Source organism: Scleropages formosus, chromosome 23, assembly GCF_900964775.1.
Source record: "Scleropages formosus chromosome 23, fSclFor1.1, whole genome shotgun sequence".
NCBI classification, from domain to species: Eukaryota; Metazoa; Chordata; class Actinopteri; order Osteoglossiformes; family Osteoglossidae; genus Scleropages; species Scleropages formosus.
The window spans coordinates 1,697,147-1,716,208 of NC_041828.1; the positions used below are offsets into that span (position 1 = coordinate 1,697,147).

General features: G+C 54.2%; 1 protein-coding gene across 8 annotated transcripts in view; it reads left to right on the top strand.

The window, feature by feature from the left end:
* The window catches only part of macf1a (microtubule actin crosslinking factor 1a), a 125,320-nt gene that overhangs the window by 21,089 nt on the left and 85,169 nt on the right, over nucleotides 1–19,062 (top strand). The gene's annotated exons all lie outside the window — the stretch shown is intronic.

Genomic DNA, 19,062 nt, shown 5'->3' on the forward strand with positions numbered 1-19,062 from the left:
CACCACACCTCAGTGTCACAGTGGCGCTTGGAGATGCATGGCTGTTTTGCAATATTCATATGGTTTTATTTTAAGACCCACTTGTGAAGGGTATCTTTCAGTAAATAGGACAGTTTTTTTTCTTTTTTTTTTTCTTCACGAAAAGCCGGTGGGAAATTCCACTCTGTACACACCCAAGCTCCACCAATTTGTGATTAAAAAAAAATGTACGGGTCAGACAGAGTTAAATTGCAGTGAATGAGTTTTGATGATCTTAATTTGGCAGGGGTGCACTTTGGTGTGGTGCTTGGCCAGCGGAAAGCAGACACGCTCAGTTTTATGTGCTTGCCAACCAGAATTGGAAGCCTCAACCCCCGTCTTCCCCCTGCAGACAGGCGTGCCCGGTGCGTGGCGACAGGTGTGATGGGGTGGCCCCGGTCCCCTCTGGCCAGTTGTGCTGCCCAGCCCCCGTGAGGAATGTGCGGTACGCGAACATGGCAGGTGTGGTGCCACGGCCGGACAGGCAGGCGAACGGCTCGTATGGCGTGTGCTCCCCCGCCCCTTCCCCCAACAGGGCTGCAACCACAGTGTGTCAGTCATTGCCTCCGTTCGGTGTCTGCCGCTCTTTCTCCTCCTCTTCCTCGTTCTGCGTACCCCCCCCGACTGCATGTCTGTGTCTCATTTCCTGCTTTTGTTTATTTTTGTTTTAGTGCGGTTCTTGTTGTGGAGATGGTTTGAGACCCCCGCCCTCCCTGGAGCCTGGCCTTGTGCCCTACTCGCTCCTTTCCCCCCGCTCGAGGAATGGTGAAATGAGTCTTGTCTGGCGTTTTTACTTTCTCTCTCGTCTGAGTGCCAGTGCCACCCCCTGCCCCCCACGGTGGTAGCTCTATAGAGCCACTTCCAGTGAAATGATTTTTAAGAGGACGTGCACGGACCTGTTGTGGGCGTCAGCCGGTTCCATGTCGCTGCTGTCGGGTTCCGCCCAACCCGCCCCGCTTCACCCGCCTAGCCCTGGCATGCGGTGAGGCCCTCTGGGGCGTGTGAAACTGGGCCAGTCGTACCATGGAACCCTTGGGGAGTGCTGCACTACTGACGAGGTGGGGGTGGGGGGTTGGTTGAGTGTCGATCAGTGCCGCACGCGCACACACTGTGCTTTGTAGAGATGTATAATCTCACACTAGAGACGAGCAGTGTCCCTCATGGGATTTAAGCCTGACCCTTTCAGTGTACTAGTCTGACATGTCGTCCCCCGCTTTTGGTGTACAAACATCTCCAGATCATTTCACACCTCCATTATGTCACTTATTTTTCTTCGTTTCTCTCTTTGCTTCTTCATTAGTCCTCCCCACTTGGTGTGCTGTGGCTATTTACACCCAGGTGCCCCCCCCGTCTGTCTGCCTCCCTCTGTCTCATCATGTCCAGTCCCGTGGACAGATGGACTCCATGTGAATGTTCATGGTGCGTTTTTCAAAAAATTTTGACCATGTCTTTTTTTAATTTCACTCTGATCCCTGATGCTGCCACATGTACAGATTTACTCAGACAAATGAAAGAAGATTACAGCCCCCCCGCCGCCCCAAAAAAACAGGCCCCGCCAGCCCGCATGGTTCATGGGGCCCCTGTGATCCAATCTGATGGCGCGCAGATCCCGGGTTGCTGCAGGACGTTGACATTTTTTTCCCCTTCTTCTTTCAATGGGCAAAGGTTTTCTTTGTGCGCACACACACACACACACACACACACACACACACACACACTGAGCTTCCCAATGGGTAGTGATCGTTGGCAAAAACATATCTTGACCCAAATATATCTGACCCGACTTCCTCTCTGAGTTCAGCTTTGCATGTCTATATCTGTGATCTGCTTCTTGAGTCTGGTGCACTCCTTATGCGCGGTACTTGTCTTGCTCCGCTTTCCTTGAAACGTTTGTCTTTCCTGTAGCCCTGCATCGAACCCCGTGTCGTCTTGCAGAATCTCTCTCTTTCTCTCTTGCTTCCCCCCTATCATGCATCATGTGATCCACTCATAGGTGTGTCTGCAGATCACTGTCTCTGCCCTCATTCCAGTCTGCCTTTTCAAGTCCATTTTCCTGAGGGATGGCTGTGTGTGTGTGTGTGGGGCCGCTGGGGTGTCAGCTGATCAGTCACCTTAACATATTTACATTGATTTACTCACTCACACGTCTGGGTGACTGCTGAAATAAAATTATTTACAATAATAGTTGTTATTATTAGAACCTGGATCCTTGACTTGAAGGTGATGGCTTTAACCGTTACGCCTCCTACTGCTGTGTCCGTTATTGATGAGTATTAATCTTCTTGGTTAGTCTCTCTTTCTGGGTTTGTGGCGATAAGCCCTTCTCTTTTCAGCGGACAATGATGTGAATAAAGGTTGATCTGTCTTCATGAGCCGTATTTGGTGCGGGATCATTGTCCTTTCGTGTTTGTCACATGTACTGGCTCAGCGTCCCTCCTTCCGGGCTTCTGGGTGTCAGCTGGTCGTTTGATCGGGTGATTTTCAGTTCCGTATCATTCCCTACGGTCTCGCATTCGCCCCTAAAGTGCAGTGTCTGTGGGCAAAACGGTGCTGTGTTTTATTTGTGTTTTCTGTTTGTGCCTTTTAATAATTTGGTAAAACTTTCCGGTGGACTGTGATGCTCCTGTACTGCGGCCGTGGGTATTTGGTATCGGTGAACTGTGTGTCAGGATGTGTTGGGACAATCTGTTGTGTGCCACTGTTGTCTGTACCCACCTCTCAGGCTTGTAGAGCTTCTTTTAACTCGTGTATGTGTGTTTGCGTCCGCGGCTAGGTCAGGGAGTATGTCAAGTAGACACCCCCAGTTCCCAGCCGCTGTCCTGGATGAAGAGTCCATTGTCGACTTATGTGGGAGAAAGAATGTGTGTTTCTACAAGTGTGTGTTTAACCTTGCTAGTCCCTTCACACTCCTCACTGTGTGTGCCGTCTGTTCCCTGAAGCGAGGCCTAGTCCCTCGTTCCAAGGAGATGGCCCAGAGACAAGGGCACATTGTTCAGCGTTGGGAATCCGTGGGGGTTGACGGGTTCTGAGATTTGGCGGTCTTCGGATGGGATCGAGACTCGGCAGTGGTCGGTCGGGGTCGGTATGGCTCCGTTGCTCTTGCCGTATCGCTCCACATTCCTCCTCTTGTTTCCATGCAGTATTTCTTAGGCTACACCCCCTCACCAGTGCTACAGGTACTTGGGGGGGGGGGTTGTGGGGAATGGGGACCTCAACATGTAACATATCCGCACCCTGGTGTCCACTTGGCACCACGTCAACATTCACTCACTCTTATGGTGATTTCCGGTGTCTTCAAAGGTGCTTGGAAACCCTAGAAATGATCTTTGACAGGAAGGGACAATCCCGTAACAGATGTGCTAAAGGACCCTATGGCCTGGTGTATTATAGGTAGAAAGCTGCAGAAGCTTCATGTTCTTGTTGACCCAACACTTTCTTTGATCGCTGAGGGCACTTCCAAGGTGACCCCCTTCCTTCCAGCTCAGCATCCATGGGTCAAAGGTCTTCCCCAACACCGTGCATATGTGTGTGCGTGAGCACCCAACACTAACCTGAGATCCCCTCTCTCTCTCGCTCTCCCCCCCTCGCTCTCCCTGCACGTTGCTGGTGCTTCTGCTGGCCGCCTTCACCCCAGGTAAGAGCGACATCCTTTATTCTACATATTACCTGTGTTTGATCCTCCCACGCAGACAGATGATTGGTCCGGCAGTGTGGGGTTCAAGGTTTTCCATAATTCCCTTTGTTTTGAGGTTGTGATCGTGGGGGTGGGGTGATTCATATCAAGTGAACCTGAAGGGGGATGTTGGAGAGTTTCTAGGTGGCAGAGGTCGACGGAGGCCATTCTGCAGGCCTCGACATGCTTGGGGTTGGTGGAGTTGGTGACCAAGTCCAGCAGTTCAGTGTGGGTCTCCTACCATCCGATGGACTAGCAGGGTGTGAGGTTGGACAAACCAGGTGATGGACCATGGTACAATGTCTGACACGCAGGATCACAATGACCATGTACCCCTCAGGTCTCTCTCTAAGCTTGGAGACCTCCCGCTCGGTCGTTGAGGGTGGAGACCTGCGTAGGGTCTTTCTGAGTGCCGCACCCTCATTACGCCCCCTGCGTTCTCATGGGCTTCCGTGTCCATGTTGTTGTAGACACTTGCCTCACTGTTGGACAGTTTTACTTTCATTATACCCTTAGATTCCTCCAAAGATACGTCAGCGAAACGCTGAGGAGCAGGCTGAAAATGTGATGTTGGGTCCCTCATTGGACAGATTGGGTGACAGACTGGTGGAGCGTGTTCAGTGGACAAGGCCATGTGTCACTGGGCTGTTGGGAACAGGTGACGGATTAACCAGCACCTGGTCATGGATAGGAGAGCTCGGTGTTGGACGGCCGATGGGGAAGCAGAGGACAGGTTCGACGCGCTGTGATGAGAACCCATGCGGTGGACAGTCGCTCACCAGAGCGGCAGTGTGGCTGAGACAAGGTCGGCGGTCGGCTGTGTTTCATCATTCATTCATCCATAATCAGTAACTGCTTGTCCAGCTGAGGGTCGCGGTGGACCTCAGAGAGTCAAAGGTTCTCTCCTTTCCCGTCCTGCTCTCTGTGTCAGACACACACACACACACACACACACACACACACACACACACACACACAGAAAGGCGTGTGCAGGGCTGGCTGGTGGAACACATGCTCCGTCTCTGGCGCTGACATCACCTGTTTGAATGGTCAAAGTCCAGCTGGCCCGCGCTGACCGTCCCCAGAGCGGCGCACGGCTGCCGGCAGAGAGCTTCGGGAGCGACAGGCGAGTGGCGACACACCTGGGATTATCGCACCCTCAGGAAGGACCCCCAACCGTGAGTGACGGTCCGAGAGAGAGAGCACGTCTTAGTCGCCGATCGCCCTCTGCTCTCTTTGCGCTCTCCCCCTCCGGCTCCTCGGGCCCCATGGACTCGACGGCAGCGTACCGCCAGTTCCTCCAGGATCTCACTGACAAGAGAGGTTGGTCTCACTCCCATCGCCTGTCAGCGCGTCCCTGTGCCGCTTAACAATCGTTAGTCTGTCGTAATTATGCTGCCGTAATTGCCCTGCTCGTCTTTGTCAGGCTTGGAGATCCGTGTGTGTGTGTGTGTGTGTGTGTGTGTGTGTGTGTGTGTGTGTGTGTGTGTGTGTGTGTGTGCGTGCGCGCGGAGCATCCTGTGAGTGACAAGCAAGGAGGTGTGTTCCCTGGTATGGGCTTTGCTCTCTCTCTGTGTGTGTGTGTGTGTGTGTGTGTGTGTGTGTGTGTGTGTGTGTGTGTGTGTGTGTGTGTGTGGTAGGGGAGACCACAGCTGCTGTGCTGGTCAGACCCCCTAGGGTTGCCCTCATTCCACACTGAAGCTTCTCTTTCTGCGTGTGGGAGGAGATGCAGACGTGTCACAGCCAGCTGACTGTCACCTGTGAGTTGCCGCACCCAGTGTGCGGGACTTGCCCCGGAGGCCCTCGAACCCGAGCTCAGCTCGTTGGGCAGTGTGTCAGTGCCGCGACCGCCTCAGGCTCGCTGCTCTGCCGAACCACGTGCCGCGTCACCCCGACTGCTCTGCTCTGGGACCACGATTTGTTTAAAGGGAGTCGCTGTCCTCTTATCTCCTCCTCGGCCCCGTGTCCCGACCAGGTGACGCTGGGTGCGTGCGTGCGCGCGTACGTACATCATTCCTTTGGGCTATTCCTGCCCGTGGCCACCTGCACACAGCGCCCATTGTGTCCCCGAGGTGCTGCAGGTTCGACTGGACAAGGCTTCCAGGTCCTCAAGTGGAGCTGCTGGTTTGATAATCAAATCAGAGAAGAGGCGGAACAGCAGAGATGAACCCTGGTTCTGCGTTACACACACGGACACTTTCCCATGAGTGTGTCCAAGGGATTATGAGCATACACCAGTCTGATTTTCCCAGAAGTCTCCTGGGCCTCCCCAGTCAGTGTGTCACCTGTCACTTGGCTGTGGGGGTGGGGGGGGTCCTCGCTGTTGGGGGGACGAGTCTCATTTTGCGTCTGAGCTCATCCTTTGTCAGTGTGAAATCCCTGCGTTGGTAGGAAAGCAAACTGTGTGTGTGTGTGTGTGTGTGTGTGTGTGTGTGTGTGTGTGTGTGTGTGTGTGTGTGTGTGTGCGAGACACCTCCCCAGCAGATCGCCATAAGCCCTGGTCCTCCTGTCTCCCCTCGGCACCGTAATCCACCCTAACCCTGATTAGCTCCAATCCCCCTCAGTGCTCTCATATGGGCACTTGCGTTTGCACGCGCGCACACACACACACACACACATTCCTGACTGTCTGGCTTCTCTTGGGCTCCTTCTGGACCGTCTGCCGACTGTTCAAGGTCGACACTGGCAGCTGTTCCTCTCGGGGGCTCTCCTACCTCTGGAGCGTGTGGTCCATGTACCGAGGCGTGTGCCCCAGGTGCTGAAACACGCAACCCAGTTTGACCTTTGTTAGACGTTTACGGCTTGCGGTGCCTCGGCCTGTGAACTCGCTCGAGGCTACGGCGGCAGTGCCCTGCCGGTGGCAAAACGCAGAGAGCGCCGGGACGGCCCCCGCTCGCCGGGGCCCTGCACCGCGGTCACAGCCTGGTGTGTTTGTGTGCCGCGTCACCGTCCTCCTGCTACCGCGTCCCTCGGCTGACAGGGCAAACAAAGAGCTGAAAACCGCGGTTAAAGGTCCTGCCGTGTGTTTGTCTTGGGCTGTGAGGCGGCACGTCCCCCTGGCGACGTGTCGCAGTGTGTCACAGAGGCGGCCGGACCTTTCCGCACGATGGCGGCATCAGGGGGCGGAGCCTCTGGCACACTCTACTTGAGCTTTTTTGACGCATCTGTGTTTAATTGGAGGGAAATTGTCTGCTGTGCTTAGTTGGGAGGTGTGAGGAAGGAAAAGTGTGGCTTGCATGGAGGGTGTGTGTGTGTGTGTGTGTGTGTGTGTGTGTGTGTGTGTGTATATACATGTTCCTGGTTTGTACCTGTCTAGTCACGTCTGAGCATCTGTGTATCATTCCTGCCTGACCCTCGGGGCCCATTGATGGGGGGTCGTGCATACAGAGGGCCACCCCCCCCCCCAACGGCAACGCAGAGTTGTGTGTGTGTGTGTGTGTGTGTGTGTGTATGTGTGTATGTGTGGGGGAGATAAGCGCTGCGCTTGATCTATCTCTCCCACCAGGTGGGTGTGGTCACTTTGCACATGAAATTATATATAAACAGCAGCACTGAGAAAAGACTCCCAAAGTAATCATCTCCACACCCCCCCAGTGGGGAAATATCTCCTCCTTTCGGTGTGTATGGGAAACACCCAAGTGTCCATCTCCCGCAGGAGGTGCAGCTTAGAGTTCTGTAGCCCGGTATCCTCCCGAGTGAAGTCAGGTGCAATACTGCTGTTTTAACCACCGTGCCACCTGGTGCCCAGGAACAGACACTGCAGTGCTGGCGTTGCCCTCCTGTCACTACAGTGGCCTGGCAGGGTAATCGGGGAGAACGTGGGACCCCAGTAATTATGGTGGAGAGCTGCTGTTGTGTGTCAGTGTGTCAGCTGAGTGTGGGCGAGGAGCCCGTTCTGCCTGTAGCCAGTGAGGGAATGGAACCAAACCCGTCCCGCTTACTGTCTTCCAGCGTCCTTTTCGCAAAATTATTACTTTAACTGACACTTTACAGTTTTCCGTCTTATACAGCTGGGTAGTTTTTAGTGCGTCACTTTAGGATAAGTACCTCGATCCTGGGGACTAGACCAGGCGGTGGGATTTGAACCTGTCTCTCTCAACCACATGACAACAGCTGCAACTGTTGCGGCACCTGCTGCCCTGAGTGTCCTTGTTTTTTGCCCCGCCTTTTCTCACTTTTACTCTCGAAAGCACCTGAGGCCAAGAAGCCGGGTGTGACCATGATGTCATCTGGCAGCCCCGCCCCCAACAAGTTACATGTCATGTCCCAAGGGAGACGTCGCCGCCGTGTGCTGTCACTGACACGGTGGCTGGTAGGTGAAGTTTTCCGCAGCCCAGTTGGATCCCCCTTTCCGTGGTTCTTCACGGATGACACGTTCAGGGCGGCGTCGTTACGGTTACCGGTGACCCCTGTCCTGATGGGGCGAGAGAATCGTCAGATCGGCTCGCTCCGTCTGGCGCCGTGACGCGTTGCGCTTCCTGTCTCTGTGGGCCAGCTGGTTTGTCAGGATCCTCCGTGGTTTCCTGGCGGTGCTGCCGGAAGCTCGTCTCCCTCGTTGACCGTTAATCTCCGCTTTGTGGTCGGAGCTCTGAGCCGTATGCCGTCCTCCTTGGCATGGCCCTCGTCCCCATACCGTGTGTGTTTGAAGCGCCGAGTTCTAGAGCACTGATGGTGGAGAACGGAAACCCATGGAAGGAGGGGAGTGTGGTGCCACCTGGACAGGAAGTGGATAGAGGACACTGACCTCCGGTTCCTCATCTGCCATTCAGAACAGTCTCTCATTACCGGGTGACAGACAGGAACAGTAATTTGGGCGGAGCTTAGTGGACTCGGGGCTCCTTTCGAACCCACCCCTGTCCTCTCGAACCTTTCCACTTCGGCAGCAGCAGTTCACATCAAACGGGCCCTGGACCAGGGCACCGCTGGGTGAGACCGGGCTCCGGATCTCGTTAAAAAGGGATTACACCTTAACGAGCGTGTTTGGGGGGAGCCATAGAAATTTCTTAAAGTGCCGATTGATCGTTCCTGCACCGGAGCTCTCTGGAGTTTCCATGGCAGCTAAAGACCCTGCTGGTGCAGGTCCCGGGGGGCGTTGCTTTTGGACCGTCCAACGCTTCACGACCACAAGGAATTGAAAGCGCTGAGCTCTTCCGGTCGGGGTGAGGCTGCAATCCTTACGAACCATCAGCCTAGAATTCCCCGGGTTCCGAGGCCTCGCCATCACCCCTGAAGCTCGTGGTACCGTCACCCTGCCCCCCTCTTCTGCACCACGTCCTACTTCGCTAGTGGCAATTGCAGCGGCTCACGAGGTCCAGAGCAGGGGTTCTGAAGAGGGCGGGGTTGTACGTTGCTGTGGCGACAGGAAGCGTTACATCCCGTTCTCTTGTGATGCGAGCGTAATCCTGTCGCGGGTCTTGCCGCTCTCTACTTTTGGGTCACGGTCTGCGTCGGGCTCGCGGTTTTTACCGTTAACGGAGGTAAACGCGGAGCTTGAGCTCAGTAAACCATCAGAGAAATTCGCGTCATTGAAGTGCTGGTCGGTGAGCTCCTTCGGGGTGGACGTTCTGTATTCCCGTGTCCCAGAATGCTTTGCAGAGAAACACTCTGCTGTTTTCTGCACAAGAGCAACTGTGTGCTGAGTGTTTTATGGCCTCGCTTTGTGACAGACTGTTTGGTTCAGTACATTTTTAAGGTTGTCCCCTCCCCAACGTTTAGACATCCTTGTCCCTTTCATGCCCCTGGTTCCCATGGCAACGGAGGTGCTGGGGTGCATCTTTCTCTGGAACTTCACTGATGGCTCAGTGCTGAACCTACTGGGCGTCCATAATGGGCCCTCTGTGGTATGGCCTGCGAGCCTGTTCGCGCATTCTCTCAAAACGCGCACGCACGCACGCCTCATGTGGGACCTGAGCGTGGAGTGTGTAGGGCTTCCTTGGGTTCACCCCATCACTCCACCCCCCCCCCCGCTCACTCCACCCCCGTTTTGCCTGCCCCTCCAGCCTGACAGTGTATCCGGGTGTGGGGAGCCTATGCAGTCTGCTCTCCACTCCAGTTTCTCTTCGTGCTGCAGAGCCATGGCGCCCCCTGTCGGCTGCAGTCGGTACTGCGTGGAACTGTCTGTCCTACATGGAGAGATTGCTGACGGTCTGAGAAGCAATACCCACGCGCTAGTGCGTGAAGCACAATGGTCATTTGTGGTCACGCATCCCTATTTCACATCACATTTTCTTCTGCTCAAATGCACACACACATGTCAGAGTGCCTTCCAGGCTCTGCACTGTCTGCTGGGGGTCACTGGAGGTCAGGGACTCTCATGTGGGCTGGACTGACGGTCACTTCGGGTCTCGGCGGGGGGAGTGGGTGACAGTCCTTTATGGTCACACTGCTTTTTTGTCTGGGTGTGTGTGTAAGTGAGAGAGAGAGAGATGGTAGAAGGAAGGCAGGAGGAATGAATGTTGTCCACCTCAGTCGAAGGGATGCTGCTGGAGCGATTTGGCCTGTTGCCCTGGATGCACCCTGGAGGAGATGCGAGGCGGTGGCTCGTGTCAGCGATGAGGGACACGTTAGCTGTTCCACGTGTAAAACTGGACCGAGTCTAAGCCCGTTACCCGCTTCCTCCGTCTCCCTCCTCAGGATGCCGTTTGCACGGTTCTTCCGGTTGCTGTGGTATCTCTGGTCCGTTTCCAGGGCGCAGCTTTGTCGCGGTGGAGCACAACGGCTTGCTGGCTCAGAAGTTACGCGGACCAGCGGCTGCGACGCCTGCGGTCCCTGGTGTGAGCCTGGTGGTGAAAGTGTGTGTGTGGTTGTGTGAACGATGTAGACTTGCAAATGTGCTGCTGGCGGCGAGGGCCTGGGGGTCATTCGTGCAGCGATCCTTTGGAGGACCTCGGCAAGCAGATGCCCGCTTTACTGGGGGGCTTATGCCCGGTGTGCGACTCCTGGTTGGGCCGGTGCTAGACCCCGCCTCCAGGAAACAGCCCTGTGGCTCTCATGAATCGGGCCGGCGAGGGGCGCTGGCTGCAAAAGCACCGCGAACGGACAGTGTTCCGGCGTCCACAAAGGGGCCGATTGTCCCTCTGCGTCCCGCGGCCAGCGGCTCTGAGCTGCCGAGTGAAAGGGCTCATTGAGGCCCGGGGCGGAACGGGGACACAGCTCTACCCCTCCTCCTCTCTGTCTAGAGCTACGGATTGGACTGTAGCCGGCACCCTCCTCATCCCCCACCCCACTTCTGGGTTTCTAGGATTAGAGGTGAGGTGGCCAGGCGCCAGTCGCTAGCAGATTGTGTTGAGATTTTGTGGGCGTGGTCTCAGACGGAGGGTGTGAAAGGGGCGGAGTTCCAGCCCAGCGCTCCGTGAAATAGTTCTCGCCCTCCAGATGTCGAGTCACGAATTTTCAACAATATTCGAACCTCAACTTGCAAACGTAGGCGGTACCGGAAGTCAGTTTGTAACTGGACTTGTTCCTAAGTCTCCCCATCATAATCAAAGTGTAATAATGTAGCACAGTCTCTCCATTTTATACATGGGGTGCTGGGTTATGTTAAAAACGTCAATTAAGGTAAAATGGTCTGAACGTTTATCGTAAGCCTTGTTTATTAATGTTTCATCAACAGCCCCTGCAGTATCTGTGTCTCCGAACAGTACCGGAATCACCGGGTGTGACAGGATGCTCTGGACGGGTTGCTGCTGTGCTTCGCACAAACGTTAAAGTCTAAAGGCCAAAATGTCATCTCTGCGATCCTCTACTCGGAGCTGTGTCCCTGTGTGTGTCGTCATCCCCCACCCCCAGGCCCCTCGGATGGGAGAAAGGAAAGCGAGCTGCACGGAGTGTGTGACGAGAGCGTATTATCAAGGTTCACCTTAACTACTGACCTCGTGTCTCATGGGTAACTGACAAAACTGACCAGTAGGAAGAGGCATAAACATGTTTGTCAGCATCTGGCTTATTGAATTTTTCTGTTAAAATAGTGTGAAAATGTCAAAGTACGTCTGTTTATTTGCTCAGTGGTTTCTAGATACAACAAGAATAATTACTGAGAAAAATAGAAATTGAGAAATTGGTCTGAGAAACTGGGGATCCTGCTGCCGCTCCCTGCACCTCCAGCACAGAGTTTCTATTCTCTCTGCACTCGTTTTGCTGCCCCTGTTGGTGGACAGTGGAACTGCAGGACACTTCGATTTGCGCGCATGGACCATCTAGGAATCAGGCGGGTGACGAAAATGAAATGTGCTAAAGTTTGTAAATGTTCGTGTAACTGAAAATCTGTTACACTTTGTTTAAAAACATCTAAGTGTTTGTCTAGGGGGGCGCGGTGGTGCGGCGGGTTTGGCCGGGGTTCGAGTCCCGCCTGGGGTCCCTTGTGACGGACTAGCATCCATCCTGGGTGTGTCCCCTCCCCCTCCAGCCTTGCGCCCTGTGTTGCCGGGTTAGGCTCCGGCTCGCCGTGACCCCGCATGGGACAAGCGGTTTCATACTGTGTGTGTGTGTGTGTGTGTGTGTGTGTATGCAAAGTTTTCAGTTTATTTTGTAAAATTTGTTGTGGTGCAAATGTCGCGTTTTCCGGCGTAACATTTTTGGAGATGGAATTTTTTTTTTTCCTTAATTTTTAATTTTCTTTTCAATTTTAATGGTTTGCAAAATCAAAAGTGAAAAGCTAAAATGATTAGTCATACATCGTGTTTTTCAATCACAATAGTTTACGTTGACTCATTCAGCTGATGCTTTTCTGCAAAGCGACATACAGTTTTGCGGTTTATCATGTCATCTGAAGGAGAACTACTGCGTTAGCAGCTATCCCCATGTGTGGTCTTCTCAGATGTGTCCTAAACTAAAGGTATCCTGTACTTTCAGCCCTGACCGACTGTAATGTACTGCCTGGATTGGCAGACAAGTGGCCTTGCGGACAGACTTCTGGTCCCGACTGTGTGTGTAAGTCGAGGACGCTGCGCATACAAGCCTGAGGTGCTCCGCTCATCAGCTGCAGACACACAGCGTACATCATCACGCTTCCTTTTTCCGCCACTTTCTCCCCATTTTACCACGATTGTCGGCACTGCTTCCTGTTCGGACACATTGACACCTCACTCCACATTTGTAGTCTGCTGTTGCAGAAGGTCTTAACCTTAAAAGGATATTTTTTCTCCACTAGGAAAAAAAGATTTTTGCTATCAGCCAAACCGGGAACAAATGTATTAGTTTCTGTCAGCTGCCCACATCTGCAACCACACACACACACACACACACACACACACACACGCACATGCGTGCTCAAGATCTCACCCTGAAACCCCCGAACAGTCTGCTGGTAGGGGGAGTGAGTAATGCCCCTCCAGTCTCTCAGACTGCCGTTCATGTCATTATGACTCAGTGGGGATGTTCTGCAGGACCCCTGAACTGGCCCCCTCTCTCTCTCTGTCACTCACACACACACACAGACTGGTATCTTACATCCAGCAATGGGAGATCTGGCCAATCAAGCAACAGCCCCCTTTCATCTTGCTCCTTGCATGTCAATCGTACATGTACCGCGCACCTAGGGCTCTTCTTCTCTGCATCGATATGGGTAAATATAAATGTAAACAGTGATGGTTCCCATGGCGACGCAGTTAAGGGCACATGCCGAGGTCTGCCATGAGCGAGACGCGCCGGTGAGCACGCACAGGAAGGCACTCTGCGGTTTCCATGGGGGGTGGAGGTTGACCCAGCCTCTTCACCGGTTGTTTCCTCCATCTCTCTCACACACACGCACACTTGTGTGAGTTGAGGCCGAGCTCTGGCTGGAGCGTGTTTCAGGGGAAAGGAATTTGCTGTGCGGGTGCTGGGGGAGAGGGGAGTCTGTGTGGCGGCGGCGGCGTGGCAGAGCGAGCAGTCGGTGAGAGTGGCGAACATCTCCCATCACCGGCTTTGGGGAAACTGCCGAAGACTGGAGTTCGGGCCTGAGCGCTCGAACCTGGGACAAAGCGAACCCCTAACGGCGAGAGGAGAGAGGGCAGAAACGGAGGAGGGGTGCTGAGAAGACGTCTGAAAGAGTGACATGTGGACGTGAGACAGTCAATCAGAAACTGCTCTCTTGGGCTTCATTTTCAGTCGTCCCGCTGCTCCTCGTCCCGCTTTGAGTCATTCAGCTTTGCGTGTTTTTCATGTTCAGCCTTGTTGTCATGTAAGAGGTCCAGGAACGTCGTTTGTCGCTGTCGTACAGAGACAGGAAATCGGGAAGGAGGACGAGGAGACTCGCAGCCTTGGGTGTCACGGGGTGGTGGCTCGTGGTTGCCATGGAGACGATGGATTCCGCAGATTTGTCGCTTCTCACCTCCCTCCTCTTCATCGCTTTTCACTTTGTGGCGGCTGCTGGGGTGTGGCTGCTGCACAGTCGCCTCGCCCGACATTCAGGTACTGACACACCATCCTGACTGGTTGACTAGGGCCATGGGTCAAAGGTCGAGGGACACGGGTCCCTCTTTGTGCCAGTTGATGGAGGCCGCGTTATGGTGTGAAGTTTATAATGGGTCGGCACAGCGAGTAGCCTTGCTGTCTCTCAGCACCTGGGTGGTGCAAGAGGGCGTGGGTTCGATGCCCGCTCAGTCTGTGTGGAGTGTGCATGTTGTCCCAGTGTCTGCATGGGTTTCTTATGGCTGCTCTGGTTTCCTCCCACACCCCAAAGACATGTTGTTCAGGTTCACCCATAGTGTGTGAGTGACAGAGGGAGTGTGTTTCACTGATGTATGGATGAGTGACCCTGTGTAAGTCACCGCGGTGAATAAGGTGTGTGGGCTGGTAACACTACATAGAGTTCATTGGGAGTCACTCTGGAGAAAAGTGTCTCTTAAATTAATAAATGTAAGATTGCAGAGCTCTTGACTGACTGTGGTGGTGGGACTGCAAGAGTGTTTGCTCTGTGTCGCACTGCCTCTTCAGATTTAAAACAATCACATTGCGCATTTTCTATATTTTCCTCTAGTTTTTTTTTTTTTTCTCTTTTACCCTGGCCGTTTCTTTCCTTGAAATTGCCTTCTGTGGAGGAGTGACTGCAACCTGTGTTTACCATCTGCACCAATAGGAGGCAGTAAAGAGTCCCATACGGCATAGGAATGCGGGACCGCTGCGATTCAACTCGGCGTCTCGGTGTTTATAGTCCGTGTCTGGTGTTCCTGAGTGTTTTCGGTGATCATTAACAAGATGGCGAGCACGGCACGTGTTTACCGGATGAATGAACGATCGGCGCTCAATAGGAATATGTGTAGGAGATGTGATTCTGTTTAAAATCGGTTTTAATTTTGGTCAGTGTAAGGAAAACAAGTGTGTGGGTATATAAAGTTCTCTATATAAAAGTGCATTGTACAGCCTGATTTTAATATATTATAGCTGTGTGTGAGACTTGTATGAAAACTAACGAGCTAATAAATTGAGGTATCTCTATCATTAATCCACGATCGGTTGTGACTTGGCGGCACAAGGGACTTTGGAGTTACGAACAAAACGAGTTACAGACGGACTTCAGATCCCGTTGAGGAGCCCGTGTGTTCTGAAGAGTTTGGATGCTGTTTTGGACTTTGGAATGGAACAGTCTGGCTTAATAAAGGTTTACTGAGCTTTATGGTACAATAAGATGATGTGGATGTTAATACCTTGTTCTGCTGAACTCTGCAGTACAGAGTTGGTCCACTTTTGATCACGTGTTGTGTTGCCCATGTGGTCTGTAGACAGATCTTGACCAGTTTTACCACACTCTGTGGGTTACGCTTGCGGTCTAGCAGTTCTCCGTTTGTGGCCGATCGTGGACGGTCGTGGCCCTGCGGTGCGCTCCGCCGTCGGCGTCCGTCGAGCTGACTGCGGGACGTCTGGTCCCGGCGTCGTCAGCTGAGCGCTTTAATTGGACACGTTCAGTTGCTACATGACGGGCTTAGTTTATTTGTGTTTCATTTGCCAGTGGTGCTGTGAAACTGGACTTAAGACCTTCTACTGGGAAATGTATCTTAATAAAGAGCCGAGGATGGATTAGTTATTGTGTGTGTGTGTCTGTCTGTCTGCACACTTATTTCTGGTTCTTCTTGGCTGTCTCTGGAACCGGGTCTGGAAACCTTTGGCTGCTGTGGACTTCAAAGCCCCTGTATGATATGGTCTATAAACCCCCCCCCGACCCTTCTGGGAAAAAGTAGGAAAATCAGGATCAAAATGTTTCTTTTTTTCTGTTGTTTGACTCTCAGAGGAATAAGAAGGAATGAAATGAATAAATAACTGAAGAGTTTGTCCTCGCAGAAGCCGTGTATCGCCGTCGGAGGGATCGCTGAAGGGTGGGATAGAGCGGCGCAAGGGCCGCCCCGCCTCCACGAGCTCCTCTCACACATGAATGAGGGCTCGAGCCCAGTGGCGGCGACGCGGTCAATAATCTCCTTCGGTTCGGTCACACGCCGCGGATTATCGCCCCGTCCACAACTCAGGGTTTCGGTAACCGCCCAGCGGTGGTGTTTGTCGCGCTGTGGATGTGGGCTTTCTCCATGGCCCTGGGAACACACCACTTCATCTGTGCGGTGTGTGTGTGTAAGAGGCAGAAATTACTGTCCCCTGTGTCTGTCCCTCACTGTCCTTTTGGGTAACTGAAGGTGAAACATCTTTAAGCTGGGGTCTGAGTCCCTGACCACATACACACGCAATCCATCAGCTTTGGATGGATCCCATTTTTGCCCACCTGCTGGTTATAATGGACTTTGCCCTAAGCCTGGGCTGGTGCTTTAGCAGCTTATGCTTCAGAGGCGCTTGGGGGTCTCGCACCCAGTGAGGCAGGTGCACTCGTGCCACCCAGAGCTTGTGCTTTTGGGCTCCGTTTTTCCATTTCGTACCGAGCGCGTCTCTTCTCCCTGTTTTATCGTAGCGTTCTGAGTAGAGCGAGGATCTTGCCGTCCTGCGTTTGGCCCGAACGCTCCCAGCTCTTGCTGTCTGAAGGTGAAAAGCAGGACGTGTCTCATCCCAGGGATGGGCGATACTGCTGAGGGATGCTCTCCTGTTGCTTCCTGGTGCACTTTTCACCCTTTTATACGTAGAAATGAGAAAATGAGTAATGCAGAGAGAGGGGGAGCTAGCTGCATTGCGCTAAGTGAGCTAGCATTGCTAGCTGTAATGGCTAAGCTAGCTGTGCTAACAGCGCTAGCGGCCCTTCCTGAGGTAACAACCTTTGCTGGCTGTCCTAACTCAACTAGTTGTCCTCGCCGAGTGAACCTTTATTAGCTGTACTAAGCTAGTTGTCGTAGCTGAGCAAACTTTTGCTAGCTCTACTAACTAAGCTAGATGTAGTAGCTAAGCTAGATGTAGTAGCTAAGCTAGCCATCCCAGCTATGCTAACAGCGCTAGCTGTCCTAGCTGTCCTCATATCCCTGCTGAACAAACGGGTTCCTCGCTGCAAGTTGCTGTACAAACCCAACGGCGTCACCTTGGAGAAGAGTCTGGAGAAAGTGTTACTAAGGGTAACGGCCGTACTGGCGCTGCTCACCATGCCAGCGGTGTGTCGGTCGCTCAGTCACACGGTCGCGCAAACGACTGACTGTTTGTGAGCGGCGGCGTCCGGGGCCTTCGGACGCTCGCGTGTCGGTAGCGGTCCTGTCGGCGCACTGCTGCGCACTGTTTCCCTGCGCTGGGCACCCTTATTGCCGCACGTGTTCACTTTGACTTTTAACGTCACTGTGGCGCTTTTCTCCAGAGAAACTTTGGTTCATTGTTAAACTACTTAAGTTGATTCACCTGTTTATGCTGTGTGGTAATTTTTACTGTCAATTCGACGGAAATATTTCGCTCAGGGGTGCGACAGCAAGTGCTCCGATTCAAACGTGTCCTTTAAGGGAGAGGCGGCACCTCATCTACCACGCCACCTGCTGAGCGGTGCCGGCAGGCACACGGCTGTCCCGCGCAGGCGCTTGTCCCGGTGGTTCTTCGTTCCCGGCGCGTCCCTCCCCCGGCGTCCCCCGCTGCGCCCGTTTCTCACCAGGGCTCTGGGCTGGCGAGGGCACGCTCAGGGGAGGGGGGAGGGGTTTGTGCCAGTCGCTGCATGGTGGAGGGGAGACAGCCGGCTGCGGACAATCGTGACGCCGGAGCTGTGAGCAGGAAGTAGGATGGCGGTTCGAGGAGGGGGGGGTGGATTACCGTTAATGAGGGAGCTGGATAAGAGCGCTGTGCACAGCTTTACTTCTGTATTTATAGCTCGCGGCACCAGGAGCGCCGCGCCGGGACGGCCGTCGCACACAGAGAGGCAGGGGCAGGGAGAGAGACGGGACGGCGAGTGGGCGAGACAGAGCGAGCTGGAGAGGACCGCCGGTGCCGCGTCGGCAGGGGGGACGGACGCCGTGCGCTCGACCGCGTGTCCGCATGGGGCAGGCGCTCTCTGTTGCCGCCGGTCAGTAAATGCGAGCGGAACCGAAGCTGCCGGGGATGCCCTGTAGGTGTGGGGCCCGTGGGGCGAGGCCCGACGGCAGCGTGGACAGCGGCGCGATCGCAGGGTGCGGATGTCGCTCCCGGGAAGAGTCCCTGAGCCGCGAAAGGAGAACGGAGTGGATCTGAGTCCGGTCCGGTCGCGGTGGTCCTTGGTTCGGGGGACATGTTCTGCCTGTTTCCCAGAAACCCTCCCACTCGCTCACAGTTTGCTTTCGCGCCACTCTCCATCCAGGCGTATGTGTGCGCGCGCGCACACCCACGTGCGTGTCCAGAGACTTGCTCTCGCTCTGTCTCGTTCCAGCATTAGACGCCCTTGTGGAGGAAGCTCCTGTTGCTCCTTTAGATTCTGGGGGCCGGGAGGGAGGGTCAACGATTTGCACGGCGCCTCTTCCTGCGGAAACCGACCGGAGCTGATGGCGGCATGAGGCGGCAGTCGCAAGGCATCCGGGGGACCGTGTGCTGATGTGCTACTGAGGCAGTGGTGACATCATCCGAAGGGGACTCTGATGGAACGCGCCAGTCGGCTCCTGTAACTTTGCTCGGTTTTGGAGAAGCTCTCGCCCTACCTGTAGCTGTTACTGTAGCTGTCACCATCAGCGCTCCGTTCCTCCTCCTCTTCCAGGCGTCACTCGTCCCTCTGCCCATCACCAGGGGTCACTCTGCTCTCTGCCCTTCCAGTTGCTGGCGCTCTGCCGACACCCTCCAGTACCAGCACCGAAGTCCAAGTTGTGAACGGAGAGAGGAGAGCTGTGTGTGTGCGCTGATGCGCTGTGGAGGCAGGGTGAGGGCGGGCGGGCAGGCGAGCGAGCGAGCGAACAAGGATGGTAAACACACTCTTACTCATAGGTAGGAGGAGCTCCGCTCCACTCCACAAACACGTGTGAACCCGGGCACTTCTATAAAACCGGCAGAGATTGGCGGTGGGCTGGGGGGGCTTTCGTGTGGTGGTGATA